General features: G+C 49.4%; 2 long non-coding RNA genes across 2 annotated transcripts; both read left to right on the top strand.

Annotated features, from left to right (window-relative positions):
- The first annotated feature begins 9,533 nt into the window (after positions 1-9,533).
- LOC119090927 (uncharacterized) lies at positions 9,534-12,113 on the top strand. Its single transcript, XR_005093332.1, has 4 exons — positions 9,534-9,634; positions 10,755-10,841; positions 11,531-11,591; positions 12,003-12,113. It is a non-coding gene; the product is annotated as an uncharacterized LOC119090927 (long non-coding RNA).
- A 2,192-nt stretch (positions 12,114-14,305) lies between these two features.
- LOC119090926 (uncharacterized) lies at positions 14,306-16,500 on the top strand. Its single transcript, XR_005093331.1, has 3 exons — positions 14,306-14,440; positions 15,214-15,440; positions 16,325-16,500. It is a non-coding gene; the product is annotated as an uncharacterized LOC119090926 (long non-coding RNA).
- Positions 16,501-25,826: the final 9,326 nt, after the last annotated feature.

The following is a 25,826-nucleotide window of genomic DNA, read 5'->3' as shown; positions in this document are numbered from 1 at the left end:
CTCCTCAAAATAAAAGCGTTGCACTAAACTCATTTCTGTTGCTAGAGTTGCAGCCTGATGTTGGATGCTCAGTCATCGAGGGGCTGACACGGCAGGCCTGAGCGCTCGTGCTTCCCATTCCAGGTGTTGACTTTGGCGCTCGGCCCGCCGCAGACCGCGGACGCTGGTCCAGCCGCGGCCGCGACGCACAAGTCCTACTTCCCCGTGGTGGCCACCCCACCCCTGACCCAGGAGCGCAGCAGCGTCTCCAGCGTAGTGCCGTTGAGGGTCAGCTCCGTCCCGCGACCGACGCACGCCTGCGCAGGGAGGCCGGCCACTGTTACTATGACGGCAGTTGGAGTCGCTTGCCCCAGTGGCTATGGTCGCTGTGGAGGTTTTTGCTGTAAAAAGTGGTAGTCTCCGGAGCTGCCTGCCGTGGAAACTGACAACGGTCTACTCAGCTGGCGCGCCATTCATAGCTGACACCTGTGTCCTTTGCTGACCCCAGCCGAGACTGCAACACCCAGGAGTCGGCGCAGAGGAGCCAGTCCAGCGCGCGATATCATAATACGCGGGAACGAACACCATCACCAGCTGATAGTGAATCAAGCAACAACAAATCGGACATGTTTTTTACCTTCGCCCCAACGAAGGAATCTTCAGAGGCCTCTCTGGTGTATTGAAAACTTAATAAGCCAGGGCAAATACAACAACGCAGAGGACAGTGTTGGAAAGTTTTCGTCAAGCCGCTTTAAATAGGCATAACTGAAAAGTAGTTGATGTGACATCGACACGTCAAATCAGGTAATAACGGTCAAAATAACACTTCATAGGCCATGTCTCTATCTGAAGAGCTAAACACCCTATGACAATTCAGCAGGTGCCGTTGAATAGCTCTTGAAAACCTTATCAGATGAAAACTGGTAGACACCGGTGCATGTGACTTGTGACATGCCATGTCAGGTCAAAATGGTGGTGGTGGTTGTTATGGGCCGTACCACTTCACAAGAATGAGACACAGCACACTTGGAAAGAAGAGTCTTATCAGGCCTTCTAATACTGGAATTCGTTCCTCATTAAGATTGAAAACTTATGACCTTCAATGCGTCAAATTTGGTCAAAAATTCCAAAATTCTGGCCAAGGTTGGCCGTGGACTATCTAACCTCATTAAGGCCATGATAACAATGTTAAGATACGTCACAGTGACGTGATTACACGGGAAAAAACGTTCAGCTCTTTGGAGTGCATTTCGTGTCAGAAATACGCAATAGTCGCCGCTTTCACGAAAACGTGACTTAGATGCCACTGGAAAAAAAGATCATAGGACACGACGCATCCGCATGTCAGAGGCTTGCAGCTTTTACAACATGTGGTTCACTCATTCAAAACTGTCCTGGGACTGTTCCAAAACAAGCTCTCCTCGTCAGGCGGAGCTAATCCCGGTCGGACGGCGGACGTAGCTCCACATTCCCGATGAGCTATTTGCATGTCGGCCTGCCCCCTTAACGTATAGCGATTGCCGTCACAAAACGATTATGAATGTCAGGCCTGTGTAGCCTTTGAGCTACGCCGCGTTAAATGTTTTAAGCCGTCTCCACCTGCTCGCCTTCCTGCGCAGACCTGAGCCCACTTCCCAGCTAAATACAATGTTTTGCTGCCCTGGCCCAGGCACTTGGCCGGTACACCTTGAGGAACCAGCTTACGTGCCTCCAGCAAGGGCAAATTCCTCGTTGAGTATCTACCCGAAGCCAGTGACTACGTCCTTTTGACGCCAAATAAACTCGCAGCGTTGAACGAACAGTCTGTCGTCAACTGTATGTGAGCGGGAGCTCATGCAGACCAGCTTACGCAACTCACGCAGACAAGCTTACGCAGCTTACGCAGACAAGAGAGATATACATACGGCGCAGCGATGCTAAACCGGCCCGTACTAGACAGTATTTATCAAAACACGTAATGACCCTGTGGAGAAAGAATTCGGGACAAAGGGGCGAGTTCAAAGCCTTGCAGCCCGGTGGTGTCAAGCCGTTTAACCTGAGGCGAGGTCGTGTTGGGCGAGAATGACCCCAGTTCAAGCGGCAATGACGAAAGGTCGTGAAGTTTTAGTTACAGCTTTCGGAGCTTTCTCTGTCTTAAACTATTAACCCCAGCCAAGGTTTATGGGCACGATGACAAAAACAAAAAAGCATAAAAAACGGTGGCTTATTTCCGCTATCACTTATAACTCGATGCAATGACGAAACGCCATGTCACGTCTTCAGTCATGACGACGACGCTCTAAATGGGGAATACCAGCCCGCAGGAACACGTCGGGCTTGGTACATGACGCGGCGTCGGCCAGGGGAAACACGTGCCTCCGCGATGACGAGGCAGATGGGCGCGACACCCGATGACTTTCAGATGAGCTTGAAGCTAATACAGCCGCACCCGGTGGCGGCACCTAAGCCAGGGTCGCTGAGCCCCAGTGATTGCAGTTATTGGTCGACTCACTGAGCTAAGTACAAGGTGGACTGCAGCCGTTTGAAAGCTCGACGATGAAGAGTCTGTCTGAGCCGTCGCTGAACGACCAGCGAGCAGCAGCGGTCGCGCAGCGGGGCCCCGACCGCGCTGTCCGTCGTCGGGCGCTCGACCGTGTCCTCAGTCGTGACCGCCAGCCAGCAGCCACGACCTTATCGGTGTGCGTCGCCTCCCTCCTTCTGGTGCAGCTAACCCATTGTGAATCACTTTAGATGGGCGTAACCAACGCGTCGGGAAAGGTGATATCGATCAATCCATCACTCAATCATGTATTCTAATAACTCTCCAATGTGGTTATCTTGGCTATGCCTTGCGCTTTATCGGCGTACTCTCAGACATACGTGTGTGCACACACACACACACACACACACACACACACACACACACACACACACACACACACACACACACACACACACACACACGTACGCACAAATAATGGCAAAGCACTAAAACACATGATGCACTGTCTAACGCCAGTGTGTTGAAGCCATCCCCTAGCTCGCTGTGTAAAGGCATACTGCTGTAAGATGCTAGACATCGCCACCAGGTCATGTCTAACTAATTATTCGTAAACAACCTCCAGCCTACCATCCGTCACTCGAACCCGCCCTCCATCGCCCCAACCCACCCTCCATTATTCGAACCCACTCTCCATCAGTCGAACCATCCCGTCATCGCTCGAACCCACCTCTTCACTCAAACCCACTATTCATCATCAAAATCATCTTGGCTTGTCAAGTATTGTGGTCCTCTCAGATGGCCTCTTCGTAGTCACTTCAGATAAACACACTGGCGTTATCAAGGTAACAACCTTCTGCTGTTGCCCGCTGATTCATCCATCAGTCGTTTGGTATGCATAACTGCGTTTAAAGACACTTTTCAGTTATTTTGCCGCATGGGGACTGCAATGTCGGTTTTGTTTAACACCAACAGACGTCTGTTTAGAGAAGGCAGCTGCGCTCGAAAACTAGGCATTTAATGGTGGTAGCCTGAGACAGCTGTGCGGGCAGCGGCAGTGGAGCGCTATCCGCCCGTGAATCATGAATCCGACGGGCAGCAGTGTCTTATCCATACATTAAGCGAATCGTCTTTCTCGATGTACCCCGTAATGAAGTGATTTATTTCCGCGAGATGTTTGCTCATATTGGACACACGATTAACAAGACGTGTGATTAGAAACCCACGACACAAGATAAGAAATTCGCCAATTCTCTTGCCTGAGTTGTGTAAAAGTAATCGGGGAACAGCACCTAACGCTGGTCTTGTTCCCAACCATACCCAGATAGGCCGTTTTGCGGTGCTTAGCACTAGTGCATTGATTAGACATCTGCGAAAAAGAAACAAAACAGATAAGGTAAAGGAGGTGATCACGTAACTGCATTCTGTCAGCGGTCCGTTCACACAGATAACAAAACGGATAAGGTAAAGGAGGTAATCACGTATCTGCATTCTGTCAGCGGTCCGTTCACACAGATAATCAAACAGATAAAGTAAAGGAGGTGATCGCGTAACTGCATTCTGTCAGCGGTCCGTTCACACAGATAATGACGATTAAGCTAGATACCACCTCAATCCGTAGCCTAAACAGCAGTGATCCTTCAACATCAGATGGGACCTGTTTCTCTGACCGTGGTGACCTGACCTGGTGACCTGGCCCTGACGAGCCCAGCATGTCATGTGGCCCGCTGACGTGCCCCGCTGCTCAAAAGGTCAACAATGTGCAGCGTGCAGAGTGCCATGGCACCGCCCGAATTCTAGCAAGTCATGGGCTCTCACCAGGAGCTGGAACACGCGCAGCATACCATTAGCGGCTTCACAGATGAGAGCCGTCGGGTATGGGGTGTCTGACAAGTTTTGGTATATAGGGCCGTGAGTTCGGCCAAGTTCGCTGAAATCATAAGCAAAACATTTCCAATGAAAATTGCTCATCATATCAGTTTACGTCTGTGGACCTCGTGATTGACGTTTGTGCCCATGCCAATGTCATATGTGTTTACCATAGGTAAAAGTTTCCACAAACGTGAAGCAAACCGGTTTTTTTGCGATTCGCAACGGAAAACAAGATAGTACTGGAAGCCTGGGTACTTCGACGCGAGAGAAACATTTCCAATGTACATAAGGTGTCTGCATGCTCAGCCCACTTGGAGGATGAAGCCTACTACCTATCACATTTGTCAGGTTACACTCGGTTCTTGCTGGCAGACCTTGGCTGCAACACGATGCACTGCTTCAAGAAAATTGCCAATTACTGGTTACTTCACGAAAGGTCACCTCATGTGGTTTCATTAACCAGGGTCCAGTGTTTGTAAGGCAACCAAATGGATGAAGAAACCAGGAACTGGTATTATAAAGACAACTTACTTCACACGCGCCCGGGTGGCCGGGCTCGATACCCTTGGCTCGGGTGGGAGGGGGTGGGGGGGGGGGAATTTTAGCCCCTCCCTGAGATCTCAGGAACAAAGAAAGCTAGAGACACCAAATTTACAGGGTGTGTTGACCTGTGCGTTAACTCATTTAGCTATGAGTGTCAGATTCCTAGGCCATGAACTTCGGGTCAAAAAAGGTCAAAAAAGGTTAAGTTCCAGATTGGTATTCAAGGTGCCCCCGGAACCTAGATAACCATTTCTAAGCAAAAGGTCAGCCGCTCATTCAAGGTCAGTGACCTGATTTGACCATTTGAAGGTCAAGGTGACCAAAATCATGCAATATTGCTCTGAGTTTTGCATTTGACTAAGCGACAAAGATTGCGCTAGGCAGTATGTTCCTGAAACAAAATGTTGACCCGGGTCATTTTAGGTCAGTTACCTGTTCTGACCTCTAAGAAGTGTTTTGGGTCCTAGTAGTTTGGGTCAAAGTGTTTTGGGTCTTAAAAATGGCATATCCGTGAACTGCATGAAAATGTCCTCTAGATGCCTATTTCAGTTCAAAACTCCAAACAAATATAAAAAATCCCTTCAAGCAGCAGACTGCTAGTCCCATTATCGGGCCATGCGTTGAGGTATCAGCCTTTGTACTGAATTGCCAGGCAGTGTTTAATCAGGCATTGTGCACTACACAGTATGTAGCCACACCAGCCCGTGTTCAACGGGTCGTGCATCACGGTACCAGACCGAGCGTCACATTGCTAGTCTGAGTGTCTCGTTAGAAGTTCATGTGTGAAAACACCAGTCCGCGTATCACATTACCAGACCGTGAGTCAACGTACCAGCCCGGACATCACATTACCGGGACGTGTGTTGCAGCCGAGCCTGGCTCGTTCGTACGGGCCCTGCGGCCGGCGCTGCTGGGAGCGACGCTGTCTGGCTCTCTGCCGCTCTCCGCCGTCGACGGCACCTTCCGACTGCGCTCGCTGCCGGCAGCACGCTGCCTGCTGCTGACGCTGCTGGCGACGGCGCTGCTGGCGACTCGCTGCGCTCTCGAAACAAACCTCCTGTCATGGCCGATCATCTAGGCACTGGACGCGTATGTCATGGCGATGGTGTTGCAGACATACCTGAGGTGGGCAGGGGTGCTACTCTGGGTCTGCCTGAACGCGCGCCGCCTGCACCGTCTCCTGCAGGCCTGTCGCGAGTACGAGCAGACATTCGGACCCGTCGACCTCCGGCGGGCCAGCCGCTACGTCCGCCGCTTCGCACTCTTCGTGGTGCTGTCACTGGCCTTTTACGTGGTCATAAAAACGAGGTCTGCGATATTGAATCCATCTCACATGCCTGGCTGGCTTCCAGCATTCTCCGTTTTCATTAACTTGATCTTCGTCGGCACATTTGCTTCCTGGTTTGTGATTTTCATTGGCATGTGTCGGTGTCTGTCGAACGCCTTCCGCCACATTAGCTCACATATTCCTCAGAAGGATGCGTCACAGCCGGTCCCCTCCTCCATGCTGCTGGCCCTCTGACTGGGACATCCAGCAGCGGATCGGCGCAGGGGGCCTCACTGATGCAACCAGACTCTTTACTAGCACAGGAAGACCAATAATCGGTACGGAGACACTAACTCGCCTTATCGGCCGCTGATTAACTCAACCAGTGGCTGGTTAATTCAGCCAGCGGCTGGTTAATTCAGGTATGTACGGTCCTGGGGGCTATCACCAGAAAAAGCCGCTGGGAACCCCAGGATGGGACGGAATGCCCTTGAGTTGCTGATGAGAACATTTTACCAATGCAGTTCTGTTGGTTGACCAGTTGATTCTCTGAACGGGATTAACAGTTACAGCATTACGAGCAAGGCAGATTACGCCATTGCGCCTTGCATTCGCGATGCTCTGTGTGGTAATCCGTGCTGGCCTCCAATCTACAACTTGCACTGGTGAATATCCGGCCCGGGACACCTTTTACACGCATAGAAATTGATTTTATAAAGCATTGGAAAGTACCTATTTCCGATGCGATGTCATTTCCACCCCTCTGTACAGTTCCTAACAGGACACCATGTGTCGGCAATGAGCCCCAGGTCGGCCAGGAGCACATTTGCTGAACAGGGACGATGATGGGACGCCGTTTGTCAGAGTCTTTTGTGTTGGTCTGGCCCCTCCTGACAATGGAAGGATTCATTACAAGTGAGAAAAGAAAGGACTCACGTGTACGAAAAGGCAGTGGAGAGGTCTTTGCCAGTCAGGGACACCACCAGGAGTGTCCCTTGTCCGGTACTGGTGTCCCTGACTGGCACATACCTCTCCACTGCCTTTTTGTACATGTGAGCCCTTTCTTTTCCCACTTGTAATGAATCCTTCCATGGTCAGGAGGGGCCAGACCAACACAACAGACTCTGTGACGAACGACGTCCCATCATCGTCCCTATTCAGCAAATGTGCTCCTGGCCGACCTGGGGCTCATTGCCGACACATGGTATCCTAGTAGGGACTGTGGCCACTGACCAGCACTTTAGGTACCTCATTGTTTCAGGTGTCACGACGAATGCAGGATGCCCTCTGATTGACATTTAGAGACCCTGGCCTTGTCCCTGCTTGGCAAATGACCTCCAGGCCCCAGAATGGCACGGAACGGACTGTTGGATATTGCTGTTGTCAGTCAGCTGCCTCAAATAAAAACACAGTCGCACAGGGCCTCCAAGTTGTGTTCGATTCGAGCTTCCCTAATACTTTAGGGTCCGGCCTTCGGGCTGTGATCCCTCCATACGACCTCGGGCCTGCCCTTCGGACCATCAAATCGGGCCCTTGATCTTCGGCCCAAAGGGACGAAAAAAGACCCCCGGGACCCATGGGACCTGGAAGTCTAAGAGGTAGGCTGGGCGTAGCTCGTTATTCTTTTTTCTAAGTTTTCATGCGGCTCAATACGTAAGCCTTATTTACGCTGCTTCGGCATGGGGCTGAGTATATACCGTGTTGTGCTTATGACCGCACGGTCCGATTCTATATTCCGAAAAGTGTTGTTTGTACATACTACATAGTTGGCACCTCATTCGCAAGAGACATGCGTGTGCTTGGCTATGCTGTCCTTAAATTCTTCCTGCCCAGGTTCTAAACGCATGTTTCCTTGAAGTCAACAGGTATCCACCAGCGGTTCAAGCACGTACGCAAGCAGGTAGTACGCTGGTTTGAAACATACGGTCCGCTGATAGACGCCTATTGCGCACTCTATCACGCCTTCTATTTCAAGAGCATTTGCGATAAGCACCGCCTTAAGTGTTCTCTGCTGCCCTTGCCCTGAGCATACGGCGCACCTACCTCCATCACCAAATACTTAATAAAATGGTGAAATGAACTGGGTATATTAAAAACTTCTGTTATCCTGCATCGTAGTTACATTTTCCTTGGCCTCATGCGAAGTCAGGTTCACTGTAGTCTGGCTTACTCGGTTACGGCCATCGGTTGCCTTGGCCAATGAACTGGTCGTTCGCGCCATTTTCATTCGCGCTAACCTGTCTGTGTTCAAGCGCATGAAGTTTGGCGCGTGGATAAAAATGTTTTGATGACATGCATAGTTGTTTGGGGCGGCACATTTCTCGCTTTGAGTTTCTCAAGCACCGTAGTCGTCCAGCGCCGCACCCCAGACGGATCACGACTTGTTGCGAGGGAGTTTGTTTTCGGAGGCGGGCTCAGTGTGAGATGAAACAAGGGGCAAGTAGATATGGAAGGAAGCAGCCATTCGTGCCTCACATGGCTACAATTATCGCCAAAATAGGGATAATTTTTCACGAACATCATTGCCTGTATTTCACGCGCCAATAACATAATGTGTAAGACAGCGATCGAAGTTACTTACATATACGTACGACAAAACATATGCAGAAAGGATATCACCATCAACAACATATCTTTCTGAGCATTGCATGATATGAATTCACACCTTTGCACTCTAGTTCTGGGTTATACATGTAGCCCGTTATGCATATATATATATATATATATATATATATATATATATATATATATATATATATATATATATGCATATATCCAGCCCGGCAATATATGACGGAGATAAGAAAAATGTGAGGAGTAAAACAAATGCACAGAACGCTGCTATCCGAACCAAGACATGCATCAGAGAAACCTGCCTGCGCCTGAAATGGTGGAAAATTAAATTAAATGGCAGACCCTGCCGCCACCCTGCTGCCCACTAACCACGTATCCGCTAAATACCGACAATAACATGATAACTTTTCATGACGCTTTTTTCCATGCATTTTTTGCAGTGTTGCTATATGCGATCGGCTGCAAGTCGTCCAGCGCCTGCCCTATTGCGTCTCCCGTTTCAAGATCATTTGTAGCATGCCCCCATAGGCGAATCCTGGGATGGGGGCACGGGGCCATGGTCGCTCAAAAAGCTCTGAGTGTATGTTTTGGCCCAAAAAAATTCCCAGAACTTCGTAAAAGTTTCGTCTACGTACCGTCTGTTTTAACTTTGATTATGCAGCATCAAACATTTATTTCCGTTTCGGAAAAAACTTCATGAAGAAAATTTGGCAGCGACTCGAATGTCAAAACAGAACGCATGTTGACGCGACTTAGTCATACTCCGCGCAAACATCGTGTTTGGTTAGCACGTGGGTGATTGAACTGCTGAGCGTTAGCGTTGTACGAGGACCGTTCAAGAACCAGAAAACGTTTTTAATCATCTCAGCCCTTGTTAACCCTCCCACTAAAGAACATGACCAGCCTTCTTCTTGATCTGTGTACCTATCTCAGTTTGTGCATTTGTATTGTAGTGTGTGGCCTGTTGGTAGGTGGATAGGTGCCCATTTTTCAGTGGGAAAGTAATTATAAATAAATGGAGTTAAAGTTTATGAATGTCTGGGTCCTTGACATGGAGTATGTGTGTTGTGGTCATGGGATGATCCATCATCCTAATCCAGACATCTGGGGGTATGTTAATGGAATGGAGCAAAACCTAAAAAAACACCCACAGTTGGTGCAACACAACTTTGTACAATGATTTCCTGAAGCCTGATGATACTGAAAGAAATATAAACAGATTAGCTAATGAATGAAGAGGTCAATATCATTGGTATAGGCAATGCACATTTGTATTTCATTTTATGGTAGGTTGTTTTTGGGGTCTTTGGGGTAATGCCCCCCCCCCCCCCCCCAATACACCAGGATATTGGTGTGCTTCCAGTCATGGGTGGGGGATGGTTTCGAAAGTTTGTGTGGCCAAAGCGTATTGATTTAGATACCTACCTACTTTTAAGTAGGTACCTGTTGGTGAGGCCAGCAGTGGCAATAACACAAAATGTTGTAGTACCAACCACACCTGTCATACCACATTGTCCACCCATGCACCAAATAGCCTGTTCTGGATGTTCCTGTGGTTGCAGTGAGCAATAAATGGCTAATGCTACTTGACCAATTTCATCTGCCTAAGTGTAATAGGCACAGCCAGACATAATGTGAAAGTGTATGAGGTTGTGTGTGTATGCAACCTTGATTTCAAATTGAGGCAAAGCTTATCACTCTTTGATAAATCTGATTGCATATTGTGGTGTATTGCCTTGCCAAATTATCTGCCATCTTTTGTTTTATTTTTGAAAGAAAAATGATAGTTTTAGCCAGAATGGATGAAATGTTTAAATCTCCTATGACAAATGATCCCCTTTTCCATGCCTATGGTTGCTGCTTATTGTGATATGAAGTCAGAATAAGGATAGTGGCTACAATTTTTCCTATATTCCACTTTAACCATACTTTAATGTGCATGCATCATTAACCCAATTTCTAGTGGCCTCAATCTGATGAAATATCTATTTTCTATATTTTAAGCATCTCTTCTAACCCTTGACCTCTTTTTTATTTTAGGGACATCACTATCTTGAATCCTGATTCATGAATTCTGGCTACTGAATCTTCCTGAATCTACACTGTAATGTCAATAACTGACATCAGGTAATTCTTTAAGGGGAAGGTGGATAGGCAGCAATGGTGCATTGTGTGTAGTTAGTGCCTGTCAACATTGTTGGTAGCACATATGCAATAAATTATTCTGGAATCATCACTTACATGATTTATATATATACATCTGGGTGCTGGCAAATGTTGAAGCTTAGGCCAGATAAAGCATGACCAAATGGACACCTTACATTATTGAGCCTTCCTGAGTCATTGATGTAGCTGTCTTGATGCATACACTTTTTACCCTGTTAAGGTGTTTAAGTGCAATAGTTTTTGTCTTATGTGTGATGATTTAACAGAAAATGAAAAAGGGAATGTGGATAATTCAATTTTAAATGCAGCGTACTATCTTGAGCCAAATTGAGAAAAGTTTTGCTGATCATCAGCCACTCTACCAATGACTCTAATTGTCCATGTATTTATTAAAAAGGTTCTCAGTATCCACATCAAAACAATCTCTAGAAATGTTAACTCCACCACAGCTCTTTTTTTTGTAAACATTAATTTCCTTTGTAAGAGCAGTAACTAGTTCTGGCAGCAGAAGTTCTGTTGCAAGGCCTTTATCTCAAATCATCATTCATTTTCATTAAGGTCTTAGCATAAACACCAGAGTGTAATTCGGTGAAAGCTAATCCTTTTTCCAATATTCCTACTTATCCTTATGTTTGACTGCCCTTTCCCAGCATGATCCAGACATCACACGCATACCACCTACAAGGAGATTGAAGGAGCTGTACCCCGCAGGTTAGCGGAGTAGGTGCACTGTTTTCCAAAATGATAATGATAATAATAATTGCGCCCACACTTCACAGACATCTCATGAGTCAGAACTGATAGGTTTGGTTGAAAGCTAACATATAAACAGGAGGTATTTGACACTGCTTTGAGTATGACTTATGCTGTGTGATTTAACTGCCAAGAATTCAATTTACCACAGTCCTTTGATTTCATTATTTCTTCTTCTGAGGATTATGAGGTGTACTTTCATCGGACATGTCATTAACTTTGCATGAACACGCTTGACAATAATAAGTTGTTGATTATTTTCAACTTGTACCTTCCTTTCTTTTGCACTGGCCAGTCACGACTACTCATACCCTCATCCAAATGTAAAAGAAACATGGCATCTCCATCGCCTTATTTCCTCATTTGCAGCATGTCCTCCATCCACCAAGCCTTCGACGTCCTCCAGCTCATCCACCCCACCCGCTGCACCTGTTCCATTACCAGGCCAGGTAGTGCAAGATAAACCTGCAGCGTCAACAGCCACGTCGACAGTGGCACAGACGAGCGAGGTATGCGCTCCATCTGCGCTTTCAAGCCCATCTAGCACGCCGTCGCCCGCACCAAACGGAGGTGAAATGGCACAAGCCAAGACTGCGGTGCCAGCAGCAGAGTTGGTAGAGACCATTCCCACTCCCACGCCTGCGATGGTCCGCCCAGTGGATTTCGGAGACGTTGTCGCTAAAAAAAAACGAGCGGGAGAAAAGCTCGGTAGCGCAGCGATCAAGGCTGCCCTAAAACAGCGATGGAAACCTTTAACAAGGAGCGACTTCCCAACTTCTGAACACCGGCGTGGGGGGCAGCTGCGCGCCCGACGAGCCAACGACACGCACTTCGACACGTTTTCATAGCTGGCTATCTCGCGGCATCCGGAACATTGGGGGGGGGGGAAGGGGGGGGGGGTGGCATGGTGCGCGTCCTGCGTGCTGTTTGCAACGGCGTCGGAGGCAGGCGGCAGGTCTGGTACCGAGAACCAGCCCGTGGGCAGGTTGGTAGCTCTTCCACTGCGGGACTTCTCCGACATAACTGGGATGACAGACGCTCTCAGCGTGTACAACCGAAATGGGCACTACGAAAAGTCATTCGCCGCCGCCGCAGATTTCCTGCGAACCGTTGCGAACGACGAACCCGTCTCGACCATGCTGACTTCCGCTAACAGTCGTCAGATACAACGCACCCGAGCGGCCCTGGGCAGCATTGTGGACACAGTGAAGTTTGCTGTCATGCAAAACACCCACTGAGAGGTCATCGAGACGACGGGCGTATCGATCCGTCTGGAGTGTACCCCGCATCTAACGACGGGAATTTTCGGATGTTGCTGCGGTTCAGACTGCAGAGTGGCGACACGGAGCTGCAAAAGCATCTGAAGTGGACCGGCAGTGCTACACTTTACACTAGCAAAACGGTTCAAAACGAGCTTCGAGAGGATCTGCTTCGGCTGCTACGGGACGCGGTGTCAGCAAAAGTCGCTGCCTCGCCGCTGTGAGCTATAATCGCCGATGAGACTTCAGACAGGGCTTACCTGCGGTGAGGTACTTGGACCAAAAGGATGGGAAAAACGTGCTGCGCGAGGACCCGGTCAGCCTCGCAGATGTCTTCCCGAAGCTGAACGCCGCAGAAACGGAGGGCGAGGTCAAGCTGTCCGGTCAAAACCCGGCAAAAGTTGTACTCGAAGCTGTGGACCGCCTCCACCTGGACAAGAAGTGCCTCATCACGCAGTGTTACGACGGTGCTACCGCCATGTCCAGCATGAAGGCCGGCGTGGCGACCCATGTCCAGCGAGAGGCACCCCCGGCCCACTACCACCACTGCGCGATGCACGGCCTTAACCTCGCCGCATCCAAGATGTGCTCGGTTCGTGCGGTGAGAAAAGCACAGGGAACGATGGAGACAGTCATAGTTTTCGTGACCGACGGCGCCAAGCGCTCCGTGGTGCTGCAGCAGGCACAGAAGACAACAGGTCGGAGCCAACAGCGCCTCATCAAGCTATGCGAGACTCGCTTTGTTGAGCGTTACACGTCCGTTCATCGCTTCTGTGAACGGTTCGCAGCCATCGCGGACGCCCTGCGTCTCATGACCGACTGGACCGGCGCAATCACCAGATCAGAGGCAAACATGCTCCTGAAGACCATGGCGGCTTTGGACTTCCGGGTGGCCATCGTGACCATGAAGACGCTGGGCAGTCTGCTGCGACCAGTATCCCTCAAGCTACAGCGAGCGGGTGCAGATCTGATCCAGACGCTCGGCTTGGCGAGGACCACCATCAGTACACTCACGGACCTGCCCACTGAGTCTTCGTTCGATGAGCTGATGGCCGAAGCGCAGATAATGGCAGAAGAGCTGGACACAAGCATCGAGAGGCCGCGTATCCCTGCGCACCGCTCTACCTTCAGAGCGAACGCGGGTGACGACCTGGGCGTCACCTGCTACTTCCGCGTGAACGTGTACTTCCCAGCCATTGACGCAGTGCAGCAGGACATGGAGGAGAGGTTCGGCAGCGACCACATAGGCACTGGTGATGCTGGACAGCGAGCCGAGGCTCCACGACAGACGCACCACCGCCAGGTGTTCTCGCTGTCCGGCATTCTGCCAACGAGGGTGACCGGCGTGACATGGAGGACATCCGTCCAGGCTGGGAAATCTACCCACCGGCCCTTCGTCAGACCTTCGAGTGTGACACGAAGGCCGAGCTTCAGGTCTGGTCGGCCATGTGGCGACGCAGCCCGGACAAAGTGGTACCTGACTCCGCGGTAGCAGCGCTGGACCACTGCGACCCTGTAACCTTCCCGACCATCCACCGCCTGCTCCGGGTTAGCATTTTCAGCTTCCACCCAACGCCACCAAAGCCAGTAGTCTATTCACATACACGCACTGCTCTAGTCCATCGCACTCCGCCGCCTGGCACTGAACTCAATACTACTTTCCTCAATATGCATAGATTAAATTGCTTAGCTGAGATATACTCTGATCTTCTTGCTCTTTATCTTTTTATGCGTTACGACACTGTATAGGTCCGTTGTATGCGAAGTTTTTCAATAGTATTGTGTTGTATCGTTTTTAAAATGTCACATTTTCCTGATTTTTCTAATTGATGCCATACCAGTTAGGAAAGATCGCAATAGAGGTCGAATGCCCGTATCAAAATAATAAAGAACAGTGCAGAAGAAGGTAGTTAAAATCTGAACACTCGAATGGGCAACGCGTTGGTTATGGATTCGATGGTACTGGTGTCTTCAGACATGATTATGCCGTGATTATAGGATAATCTATTCGTTTCTTTATTGGGTATTAAGGGTGCGTCGATGACTAGGTCATGTTACGTCTACTATATTAATATGTGTATACCTGAAATATTAGCAGATGCCAAATACCTAACACTTTCATTAAATTTGCAGAATTATTTGGTCTGTTTCAGTTACCCAATTGATGCCAATACTATGTCATTTATTATCAGATTGTAATATATTATTGCCGTTTATTTCATAATTAGCACGATCATTTTCCCGAGGGAATTTTTTCATGAGAAAGAATAATCCTACTGGATCACCAATCACCATCACATTTCTCTAATATCTCTCATTAGATCCTAGCGGTTCTGCCGGTGTCCGCTGCGGAGGCCGAGCGGCCCTTCAGTGAGGTCGCCTGGACGCTGACCGAGGTCCGCGCGACGATGGGTGAGGAGCGCCTGGAGGCGTTGGTGATGTGCCAGACGCACCGTGACCTTCTCCCAGCCTCGAAGGAAGTTGCGGACTTCTTCGCCAAGTCTGGCGCTCGTTGAGCGAAGCTTTCGCATCTGCTGTAGGCCCCGGCGTGAGTTATATTTAATAAGCATTTAATTAATCTTATCATTATTCCAGAATATCCAAAATTCCCAATGTTGCGGACAAATCTGCCCTGATTCCTATATTTTCCGTAGTTTTGTGAAATGTCGGTGATGCCTGTCTCTCCTCTTAATTTGTTTATTTCACCCTAGCGCTAGACCTGTCACGACCCTCTATATTGATGGCCTGTTTTATCATTCTTGCCGCCCGTCCCTTCCCACCAGCCGAACCCCACATGTGACTGCCATGCGGGGTGGCCGGGGCCGGCTACGGAACGATAGACAGTTGATTCTCAGAGTGACGCCGGGAGAGGACGTGCGTGTTGTCTCCCTGGCCCGATTTGACCACGAAACTGCAGCGTCAACCGACTGATGCGTCTGGATTGAAAGTGAATTGATATGAGCGATCAGAACGGAACACTCATCATGCACTGAAGATGCTATATTGTCGATTATGAGTAAAATTTTGCCTCGATTTGTCTCTTCTGCCTTTTATACTCATACACAATGTTTAGTTAACATATGCTGTGTTAAAGGTGCCAAACAGAAAATATTACCCATCACAATTGTGCGCGAAATTGATGCGGTGAATACTTAAAGGTTCTCGTTATAGCTTTATGGCGTTTATCAGTACTTCCACTAAGGGCTTTTTTCCTCACTTTGTGTCCTCACGCCGTTGGCCCTTGCAAAACAGTCCTGCGTATATTACCAAACTTCATACATTGGTCTTATCTCCGACAGCAGCAGTGGTCGCTTGCGCTTACGCTGTCTTCCGCCACCAATATCATTTAAATGTTACGTCAACCCTTAATTCTCCTCAAATTAACATTGCGTCCTGACTCCTGACTGACTCATCATTCATCTCGTTCCACAGCGCGGCTCACCGGTGTGCCCGCCCGCCACAGCCGCTCCGCAGCTGCCACTACGCTACATAGCCACTAGAATCATCCTTTGTCCGGCCTCATCACCCCGTCTCACCGTTTGTCACCCTGATCGCCATTTGCAATAAACCCCATTTGCCCAGTTGACTCTTGAAAGTAATATCTTATGTTACGAACTTTGTAAACATGCATACTGTATATAGAAGATTCAAAAGCACTTCGGCGCCTGAATAATGTCCCTACTAGGTACTCGCAAGAGGCACCATGCACTGGACCTCGGGTCCCACACCAGCCACCTGGCGACGAACGGTTACCCCCCCCCCCAAAAAAAAAAATCCAGACTAGATCCCCCCCTGCATGTCCCACACACTGGGCTTGCCGTAAGTCCACTGTGTGTTCCGACATTCATTACCAAAGACCTAGTAAAACGATGAAAGGAGCTGAACACATTTAACCCACGTTCGGGGGAGGGGTTAAATTGTCCCCCGAAGGTTTTTCCAGAATGGTTTCCGAACGGTGCGGGGCAACCGCGCCAAATGTTGCATAACTGTCAACCATTGAATAGCAAATCGTTTGGTTTAAGAAATTTAGATGTACCTTGTGAGGTCGCTGACCTATGGCAGGTCAAAGTCAGGCCATGGTTTCAGCGAAGTCAATTTCCAGAGAATCCCTTAATCTGATGCAACAGCGGAGTGTTAGACGAAGCCATACATCTATTAGATGCTCTCTTAGGCAGCACGAGTATTGAATGAGCAAATAACGTTGACACAGGTCAGGTATGAAGGTCAGACCAAGGTCAAACCCAACCTGTTTTATTACCCTAGGGCTTGATGCAAGGGGTAGTTTCTGGTGCTCATGTCGAATTTATTGATAGCAGGAACCGCATTATACTTCTCTGCGGACTTTTTATAGGTCAAAAAAGAGGTCGTTGGCCTAACATGACGAGGTCAACATTTTGTTTTTAGAGACATACTGCCTAGCGTAATCTTTGTCGCTTATTCACACGCAAAACTCGGAGAAGTCTTGTATGATTTTGGTCACCATGGCCTCCAAAAGGGAAAACAAAGTCGCTGACCGTAAATGAGCATGAGACCTTTTGCTGAGAAACAGTTGGCTAGGTTCTGGGGGGGGGGGGGGGGAGCACTTCGGAGACCAACCTGGCATTTAAACTTGTTTGATCTTATTTGACCAGAAGGCCATGGCCTAGGAACCTCAACTTTTGACCTAAGCGAGTTCACGTAGAGGTCGACACACCTTGGAAATTTGGTGTCACTAGCTTTCTTAGTTCCCGAGATCTCAGCGGAATCAAATTGACCCCTACCTGAGCGAAGTGTACCTAGCCGGCCACCCGGGAGGAGGGGGGTTAAAACTGTTATGATCATATCCAAATTACATGCCCTCACCACTGTCATATTCCTCTCTGTTTTATGCGTTCACTGCAGTCCGTCGTACGCAGTAACAGCGATCGGTTGCCTTGGTTGATCATGTAGTCATTCGCGCCATTTTTATTCGCCCCAATCTGCCTGTCGCCAAGGGCGTGCGAACATCCTGGCGCGTCAATAAAGATGTTCTAGTTGTTCGGAAAAGTTTTGCGGACATTCGAACTTTTTGGCGCCTGTCCACGGCAAGATCACAGCTTGTTGCGAGGGAGTTTGTCTTTGAGGGCGGACTCAGCGTGAGGTCAAGCCAGGAGCAAGCAAATATGGAAGCAAGCAAGCATCGTTTTCCTGTATTGTCCGCCATGGCTTCAGTTATTTCACACAAAAATCGTTGCCGACACCCGACGAAATAATAACATGACGTTCAACCGTCGCCATGATGGGCGGGGATTATGGCATGTGTATTGATACCAAAATGTGCTCCTACATTTTGTGGTTTCGGAATAGCGGCAGTTTGTAATGAACACGCCACGGCGATCTACAGCTGCCTCGGGCGCCAGGCAGCAACATAGTTATACTGCAGAATGTACTCAGAATTGGACAAAACATAAAGTGCGGTGTTCGGGTAAATTCGACCTTTGACCTGCCATCAACATACAAACTAGCACCAATCGTGAGATCGTGTTCGGAACAATATACTGGTGTTCTCGGCTAAGCTCTATCTTTATAACTTTGGAAACGCCAGGGGGAGGGTCGCATCAACCCACTTTCCCCCTATCAGTCTGAGTTATGTAAAACGGCGAATGACGGCGAAGGTTAAGACATACAGCGAGCATAGGTGCTGAAACGCACATGCAAAAGGGATATTGCTATCAATCACATATTTCCTGAGCGTGACATTACATAAATTCACACTTTTTCCCTCCGATTTGTGGGCACCAAAAGTCTCCCGTTATATCCCACAGGTCATAACTCGGCCAGATATTCCGGAGGCTAGACAATCTTCACAAGAATCAGAATATTGCACGATGTGCTGTCATCTTCAAGATAACATGCACCTAAGTAACTTGTCATTAATCACGAAAGTATATAAGATGCAGGTAAGCATTGCGTGTGAGTGTTTTTTAAGATGCAATTATTTTTGAAGGCGTATTCCCATTGCCCCGGCAAGAGGCGGTCCTTCGTGAACGTGGACACGCACTGGAGCTAATGTTCTATAACAAATACAATCGACTTAAGCCACAATGGCCCTTAGTCTTAGGCCGATTCTTGACCGCCGCTTGGCCGAAATCTGATTTATGACTTCGCCGTATGCCCATTGATTAGCCAAATACACTTGAGTATGTATAATCAAATTACGAAGAAAATTGATCTTTTTGCATGTTTTGTTAAAGACCACACCGGACATAGCATTGACGATCGTTTCGGATGTTTTCTGAATAAATCTGATGACAGCTTTCGCTTCTTCTCGCTGGTCGTTGAAGATGGCACCACAGTTCATGATGCAAAGAAGATATAGGTTGTCACATTTCATGACCGGTTATTAGTTATATTTCTCAACGTTTCATCCTTCATTGGTTATTTTCTGGAAAGACGGTTTATGATAAAATCGATATCATGGTACGTTCGTTAACTTGAAATTGTCTTGTGCCTGTTCTTACATGGGTCCTACACCTACAAATATTAGTTTTTGTAATACCGTTTAAGCGCAAAGATATACTACATACGTATCGCAAAACAGACATCGGCACTTACGTATTACAGATGCCCGTCACTGACAGGCAACGGCGATCATACGCATACGTTCTTACAGGCAATGTTCCGGTGCTCTCCGCCCTTGCCAACACAGAGCGCACTGATAGGCGCACTGGCCCAATCCAACAAAGTGCCTTTCATTGTTTCAGGGGCCCCGAGCAGTGAAAGTCACGGGCTGGGTCTTGTCCCTGCTTGGGACTGTTCGGTTTTGGTAGTGCCTGATCGACGTAGAGGCCCTCATCGACTCCGGAGGCCCGCGGGTGGCGCAAAGGACCCTCTGACAGGCATTGAGGGCCCGGGACGCAGGGCCGGGATGCAAAATACGATCTCCGCCGAGCCCTTCGGGCCGTTCGTTGCCACGAATCGGGTCTTTGATGGTCTGTCTCCAGAGACCTAAGACGGAGGAGAGGGGGAGGGGGCGGGGCACGTGTCCCTGTACATCTGTGTGCGCCACTGGAGGTACCTGAGCGGTGAATGCGACCCGTGAGCGACAGGAGTATACGGGAGTATTTTCAGGAGTATTTTTATACAGGAGTTTTTTTCTATATACAGGAGTATTTTCCCGGTTCCCCTATTGCCAATAGTTGGAAGGGTAACATAAATATAAGCAGCTTTAAGGGCCCTTAAATACCAGTGTACCCTTGGCGGTCAGGAAGCCCCGACTAAGCGGCCAGAGGGGGGTCCAGGAGCCTAGCAGGTCGTGCGTCCTGGGCCACTACACGATGCTACGGTGTTGTCTGAACCTCTATTCAGCACTATTAATTTTTTGCTTCTCTCATTCAGTGTGGTCATTTTTCTAAATCAATTTCACTGTTCCAAAACGAGCTCTTCCCAGGGGTTTCTGCACTCCTCGCCATTATCCCTCTCTTCAACAGCCAGACGCAATAAAGTCTTAAGCCAAGACTTGAGACCCCATGATTTTCCCGATTTGGGCTGAAGGGCATTCCCGTCCTCTTTCTGCTTTCCTTCTGGTTACTAGTGATACACATGATACATTGGTCCCTTTTCTAACGCCGAGAGCCGTCTGACCGGGACGGTTCATCCTTGATTGACGCAGGGCCAGGGCCAGGACCGGGGCCAGGGCCAGGGCCAGGTTGACGCAGGGCCAGGGCCACCGACGCAGAAAGGTCCCAAGCGTAGCTGGCTTAATAAATGGCACAGGAATGCCAGTTCGACGCGTTTGGGCCCTAGAGAAAGCTGACAGAGGGACCCTATCCGGTGCTGGCCCCTTGACTGACAAGATGGCACCTGTCCAAAAGGAGGAGGGGTGGGGGGATTTGGTCTAGCACGAGCGGGATGTCCAACATGTCCGGATGTCCGGTACCGCCGGGATGTCCAGCATGTCCGGATGTCCGGTCCGCCGGAATGTGTTCCGCGGGGAACCGAGTGAAACCGAGTCAGGGGTCTCGGGCTCTGATGCAAAGATGGCGCCCAACTCTGCTCTGATGCACGCCCGACTGAGCTGGTAGCGTTTGGACTGTGGACAGGCCGCCCCACCGACCGGCCTCGTGCGTGAGTGGCGGGGTTCCGTTCTCGGACGAGGGACGGCGCGCGCGTGAATGCGTTCTTTATTTGGCGGCCGGCGTGTCTCGTCCGCCGGCCCGCCGCCGGTGTAGATGCCGGCCGGAACGTCGAGCTGGGCAGCTTCTGGGCTGGTGTGTGTGTCCAAGCTCCGCATCCAACCGATTGCACATTACTATTCCCACACACATACCGCGATTGAGCAGAAGCATTGTCCGCGAATTTGGTGGGCGGCGGTTTGTTTGTCCGACGGGCTGTAATACCGAATAGGTATTTACGTCTCACCGGCTGTCAGGGCTATTTTGAGTCAGAACACCTCTATTACGTATTTTATCAGGGATTAGGTACGTGGGATGCAGAAGTGTGGCCAGGACCCCATCGCAGGATAGAAAAGTCCAGAGATGGGCAACATAACCACCAACCAACATGCCACCATCGCCTCTTTGCGGCAGGTCCTTCACCCGTCTCGATTAACTCCAGACTGGTGTTGCTGGACCCTCAGATGTTATACTGAGGAGGCTGAGGAAAGGTAAAACAAGACACGTGTCAAGATTGATAAAGTGGATGGCGAATGCAAGCGATCCTCACGATTCTCCCAATCCATCCAGCTTATATATCATAAACCAGCTCAGTGACGTACACTCGGTTCAGCTGTTCAGATGATGAATCAACAGCGCCTTGAAGCCTGTCACGTGTGTAGTGTTTTGCACGACAGTTGGCAGGCAGTTCAATACATTCGCGGTCAGCTTTTTTAACTTCCGATTTACTTGCAACGAGAATCGCAGTTCCCCATTGGGTTGCAGGGGATTCATCCCCCGTCGCAACTTGGGCTGCATTCTGCAGATTTGTAAGAAAGTGCGCCAAATTTGGAGGGAAGCCGGTTTGTTGGCATAATATCAGGGTTCTCCTCATTATTATTTTTTTCTTATCGCTCATCCGACCAACTTATTTGCTACGCTCCCGTTTCAAATGTACCTATTTAAAGAAACAAACTGCTTGTGGACTGGGCCATTGAACGCGTCTAACCGGGGAGGGGGGAGGGGTAGGGCAATGTCCAGATTCGGCTGATAAGACAGACTCCCACCCACCCTTGAGCATAAAGGCATGTTAAGTTCGGAATAAGTCCTGTCTACATGGGCGTGTGAAAAAAAAATCAACTGGGGGGAGAGGAGACACAATCAAATAAAATCACTAGCAATATAGGTTAGCGTGCCAGGAGCTGGATATCTACATGCGCGCCTACCTGGGGCAGTCATCGAATGAGTCAGCCTTGCACATCAGCCATCAATGCCTTAAAAACGGCTTGTAAAATATAACCAAGACGTACAGTAATAACGGAGCCAAATACCGCGTAGGATGTTAACCAGAGCCCGCAGTGCCAAACAGCAGTCAGCCAAACAAGTGCCTTGCACGATTACCGTGCAGCTACTGCCGAGTAGCCAGCCATTTCCGATGCCATGAGCCAGAGATGAAAGCTTTGAATTATTTAATGCGCCTGCTGCCAAGGGCGTGCGGACGCGGCAAAGTTTAAGTGCATAAATAAAACGTCGTCCATGCCCATGCACAATGGTTTAACTAGGGCGGCACTGGACCGCATGGCGTCACTCATCGGCTGAGATGGGCGAAATCGGCTGCAGTAGCCCTCTATCGGGCAATACCCGAACCATTAGGCTAAGGGTTGCGAGGAAGTGGGGCAGACCTCAGCCCCTGGATCTCACGCACGCTGGACTATATGAACGCTGGACGTTTTGAATTCTGGATGCTGTGGCTTTGGACTCTGCGCACCTGGACTTTTGGATTCTCCTCTGTTCAGGGACATTGGACAGCTTTTGGATGTTATGAACGCTGGATACTGCGATTTTGGAGGTTTTGACCAATGCACGGTATGATCCCTGGACGTTGCAATACGCATCCGATTTCATGACGTGTTGTGGCCATGGCTATTCGATTCACTCAGCGGCATTCACAATATACAACAGATCGAAAATATATTCGAGAAGCGGCCCGCGCACCACCGCCTGTAGTGTGCACCAGGATTTGTCCATGCGTTCCATTTTGTTCACTATGGTAACAAAGAAAAACCTAATCGCCAGGCTTGTGCGGCACGACCTACACGATACATGAACAGTAGAGCCACGGAATCTAGACCGAATACAATTAGGCGAACTGAACGAAACTACTGCGCAAGTGGTTCTCATGCATCGGGATGAAAAGGAACTCATCAAAGCCCTGGCAACATCTTGGCGCACCAAAAAACCCATCCCGGCGCGGGTCCGTTTTCGTGTTCCACTCTTCACCACAGTGAGGGCGATGCAATGATCGGGGTGTTTTGGGTTAAGAAACACAGTGTTGACCATCTCAACTTCATTCGGTAGCACAGAGGCGCACAGGTATTCTAGTTTTGTTATAACATCATCGTGACCTGAAGCCAGAGAGCCGAATGCGTTAAACAATGCAATTACCGGTCTTCCGATCGTGCTCCACTGCTTCACTATTGTAGGCAAGGCGGGCACTGCATAGGCGCTACTGTTGACACCATTTATTACTAAGAAAACATGCCTAAATACATGCATTGTTAAACCTCTAGAAAGGCCAACGTAAGGTGATCCTTTGGCGGAGGCGATGCACTGCAGGTGCCTGCGGATGGGCGAATAGAACATACCCGTGAATTCAATATATTTCTAATAACGAAAGAAATATACATGGCACACCCCATACATGTTCCAAAAGCAGAATATTTTGTTTCCTTTATGAAATAAGCGCAGCTATGCCTGCTCAAACAGCATAAATGTAGTTTCATCCGTGCTGTTGAGTGCGTCATTTACGGAAAAGCCATGTCAAACTGTGCGATGACGACCAGGAGCGTGACGATATCCTTCACGCTCTGTACGAACAACTCGCGGTCGAGGTTGAAGTAACCGCCCATGTTCATGTTGACCTGCTGGCCCGCCAGGCGGTGGAGTAGCTCCCGCAGCGGCAGATCATCTGACATCAATAGGTGGTTTCGGAGCAGAGCTTCACCCTGCCGCGACTGCCAGCAGCAGCTGTGGCCGGCGTTGGTGGCCAGCTTCATCATCATCAGTGTACGGAACGCAAACAGTTTCGACGCATAGAAGAAGATGCTGCGGCCGCCAGCAGGTGTGAAGACATCCCGCGCAGAAAGATAAACGCTAATCGCCGTCTCCAGTACAAAGAGAAACATGATGATCACCACAAAGGAGGAGAATGTGCGACATAAGCGGCTGGCTAGCTGGCAAAGGCAACCGTGCTGGCGCACCAGGCGCTTCAGCCGCGGCATGTTCTCTTCCTTCAGCGCCGCACAAATTTGTGAATTAATGTCACGGAAGGCATTTGCCAAACACCAGCATATGCCAATGGAAATCATAAACCAGGAGTCGAAGGTGCCGACGAAGATCAAGCTACTGAAAACAGAGCATGCTGTAAGCCATCCAGGCATGTGAGATGGATTCAAGATCGCAGACCTCGTCTTTATGACCACGTAAAAGGCCAGTGACAGCACCACGAAGAGTGCGAAGCGGCGGACGTAGCGGCCGGCCCGCCGGAGGTCGACGGGTCCGAATGTCTGCTCGTACTCGCGACAGGCCTGCAGGAGACGGTGCTGGCGGCGCGCGTTCAGCCAGACCCAGAGTAGCACCCCTGCCCACCTCAGGTATGTCTGCAACACCATCGCCATGACATACGCGTCCCGTGCCGAGGTGATTGGCCATGGCAGGAGGTTTGGCTCAAGAGCGCAGCGAGTCGCCAACAGCGCCGTCGCCAGCAGCGTCAGCAGCAGGCAGCGTGTCGCCGGCAGCGAGCGCAGTCGGAAGCTGCCGTCGACGGCGGAGAGCGGCAGCGAGCCAGACAGCGTCGCTCCCAGCAGCGCCGGCCGCAGGGCCCGTACGAACGAGCCAGGCTCGGCTGCAACACATGTCCCGGCAATGTGACGCCCTGGCTGTTAAGTTGACGCACGGTCTGGTAATGTGATACGCGGACTGGTGTTTTCACACTTGGGCCTCTAACGAGACACTCAGACTAGTAATGTGACGTTCGGTCTGGTACCGTGATGCATGACCCGGTAAAACTGGAACTGGTGTTGCTACATACTGTGTCGAGCACAGTGCCTGGCTAAACACTGCCTGGCAATTCAGCACAAAGGCTGATACCTCAACGCATGGCCCGGTAATCAGATTATCAGTCTGCTGCTTGAACGCATGCTCAAGAAATACCATGAACGTCGCGGTAGTATAGCATGCGGTCTATGCACAACAGCATAGAACGATGCAAGACGAAGGTCTTCGTTGACATTGCTATCCGTCTCTTTTTGTTTGTTTTCTCTCACCGCTAAAGTCCCTGTCGTCTTTGGTATGACACCTGGTAGCAGGATCGGTGCGTGCACTGTTTACCGTTTAAAACCTGCTGGCAGAAGCTGCTGTTGGCAGAAATTACCAAAACTGCAAGTAACTGAAGGGCTGTGAAATGTATTGTAAATCCTTGGAACAAAAATAAATAGCAAAACAGCAAAATAACCTGCATGTTCATCATTGTTGGTGTTAGTAGATTGCATGAAGTTAAAAAATAGCGTGACAAACAAGGGCTGACTCATAAAAAAACGTCAGACGGCAGAATTTGTTACGGATATACCAAGAATAGACTATCATTAAGATGAAGGCAGCGATGCCAATACTCTTCTCAGTCTGTGCGATAAATCTACCTGGTAAACAGGGTTGGAACTGCAAACCATAGAGCGATCGGCCCGGAGTGATCCTACCAGCTGCTCATTATCCAGCCGAGGTATACAAGATGGGAAAAGCTGCTGGAAAGTTGGAGTGTATCCAGC

The sequence above is a fragment of the Pollicipes pollicipes genome, unplaced genomic scaffold, assembly GCF_011947565.3.
Source record: "Pollicipes pollicipes isolate AB1234 unplaced genomic scaffold, Ppol_2.1 Scaffold_3216;HRSCAF=3773_pilon_pilon_pilon, whole genome shotgun sequence".
Taxonomy (NCBI): Eukaryota; Metazoa; Arthropoda; class Thecostraca; order Pollicipedomorpha; family Pollicipedidae; genus Pollicipes; species Pollicipes pollicipes.
Note: the sequence above shows the minus strand (reverse complement) of the source record. Positions and strands in the feature narration are given on the sequence as shown.